Raw genomic sequence first — 2,628 nt, 5'->3', positions numbered from 1 at the left:
CATTCCCACAATAGAAGAAGAAATAACCAAGTCAACCTACAGATACAAAAAAAGAATCGATACGCACATAAACCCGCTAGCCAACAATAACTACAACCAATATATATTCCCAGAAGGCTCAAAAGAATCCACCCAAGAGACCTAGTTAACTAAAAGTCAATGAAATAAACGACAATAACGACGCTTTCTCACTGGAGAAAACGTCTACGAGCTATCCCCTTCACTTATATAACAATTTACCAAATGTCTAAGGACAAATTGTAAAGATGTATGGAGTTATATAAAAAAAAAAAAAAAAAAAAAAAAAATTTTACACGTAAAGTAAACCAAAATAGTTGTTATATTATGATTTTTTCTGTTTCTTGAACTGCAGTTGTCGAAAAAACCAATGATATCAGCTCAATTTTTTCAGACTTATTATTTATATTTGTAAACTTATTATTTATATTTGTAACTTTTCGAAGCTTAAAAGCAAACGTTTCATAACTTCTGTTAAATTACACTTCTTTCGAAATCTGATAGTTTTTAACAAAGATTCCATACTGAGATAAGCTACAATTTCTTTTAAAAATATTTAAAAATTTTAAGAAACGGTAATAAATGTGCTATTAGTAACTAAAATATTTGATGTCAGGATAACTACAGTCGATTTTCGGTGAAGAAGAATTAAATTCTACACGTAAAGTAAACAAAAATATTTGTAATAGAATGGTTTTTTCACTTACTTTGACTGCAGTTGTCGAAATATCAGTGATATCAGCTCAATTTTTTTGACCTTATAATTACTTTCGTTAGTTTACGCCTAGAAACTTTACAGCAAACGTTCTATAACTTTTGTTAGATAGAATTTCTTTAGAAATCTGATAGATTCTAACAAAGATTTATTCCAGTAAGCAGTAAAAATTTTTTTTAAAATTTGTGAAAAAATTTTACAGACGGTAAAAAATATGCTAATAAAAACTAAAAAGATTGGATGTCAGGTTAACTTTAATCGATTGTTGTAAAACAAGACCTAAATTCTACACGTTACGAAAACCAAAATAGATGTAATAGAATGATTTTTTTACTTTCTTTGACTGCAGTGGTCGGAATATCAGTGATATCAGCTCAATTTTTTCCGACCTTATTTTTATATGCGTTAGTTTACGCTTTAAAGCTAGAATGCAAACGTTTTATAACTTTTATTAGATAGCACTTCTTCAGAATTCTAATAAATTCCACCAAAGATTCAATCCGGAACGCAGCGAATATTTTAAATTTATTGAAAAATGTTCAGAGACAGTACAAAATGTGCTATTAGAACCTAAAAAGATTAAATGTCAAGTTAATTTAAATCGATTTTTGTCGAGAAAGAATGAAATTCTACATGTAACGAAAACTAAAATGTTTGTAATAGAATGGTTTTCTCACTTTCTTGGTCTACTGTGGTCAGAATATCAATGATATCAGCTTAATTTTATCAAGCCTTATATTTTTATTCGTTAGTTACGCTTTAAAGCATAAAAGCAAACGTTTCATAACTTCTGTTTAGAAGCACTTCTTTGGAAATCTGATAGATTCCTACAATGATTTATTCCGGAAAGCAGCTAAGATTTCTTTTTAATTTAGTGTAAAATTTTCAGAGACGGTAAAAAATGTGCTATTAGAAACTAAACAGATTAGATGTCAGGTTAACTACAATCGATTTTTGTCGAAAAAGAAATAAATTCTATACGCAACGAAAAACAAAATAGATGTAATAGAATGATTTTTTTTACTTTCTTTAAATGCAGTGGTCGGAATATCAGTGATATCAGCTAAATTTTTATATGACCTTATATTTATATTTTTAGTTTACGCTTTAAAGCTTGAAAGCAAACATTTAATAACATCTGTTAGAAAGCACTTCTAAAGTAATCTAAAAGATTTCAAAAAAGATTCAATCCGGAAAGCAGCGAAAATTTCTTTTAAATAAAGTAAAAAATTTTTAGAGGCAACAAAAAATGTGTAATTAGAAACTAAACGAATTGAATGTCTGGATATCTACAAACGATTTTCGTCGAAAAAAAATTAAATTCTACACGTAACGAAAAAAAAAATAGTTGTAATGGAATTATTTTGTAACTTTCTTGGACTGCAGTGATCGGATTATAAGGAATATCAGCTCAATTTTTACGTACCTAATATTCAAATTTGTAAGTTTACGCTTTAAAGCCTAAAAGCAAACGTTTCATAACTTTTGTCAGAAAGCACTGTTGTTGCGACCGATGCCTTAATCGGTACTCCAGTCAATTGTAGTGAATCGAAAAATGCCCTTACGGGTGATATCGAGATCCTTTATTAATGGGAAGGAGGATAGGAAAATAAAACACAATAACAAATATATTTAAGCCCAGTCAGTACTAAAAAGTACGCTTTATTTGGCTCGTCAGGGGAAAGCCTTTCGGCATAAAAACCCTGGTTGAAACGTTGACGAAGAATCCGTACAAATCAGGATAATTCTGGCCAAGTACAGGACCGCCTTTGTCCCTTGTCGCTGGCCGAACTTAGATGATGTGATATTGCGCAATACAAATAATTCTCCTCGAAGTAGTTCTCGCAAGTCTCAGCTTTCTAAGATAGATAAATCTCGAGCGATGAATCACGCGT

This window comes from Polistes canadensis, unplaced genomic scaffold (assembly GCF_001313835.1).
Source record: "Polistes canadensis isolate GaletaPanama2010 unplaced genomic scaffold, ASM131383v1 scaffold_790, whole genome shotgun sequence".
Classification (NCBI taxonomy): Eukaryota; Metazoa; Arthropoda; class Insecta; order Hymenoptera; family Vespidae; genus Polistes; species Polistes canadensis.
This window is presented reverse-complemented; position numbering follows the sequence as displayed.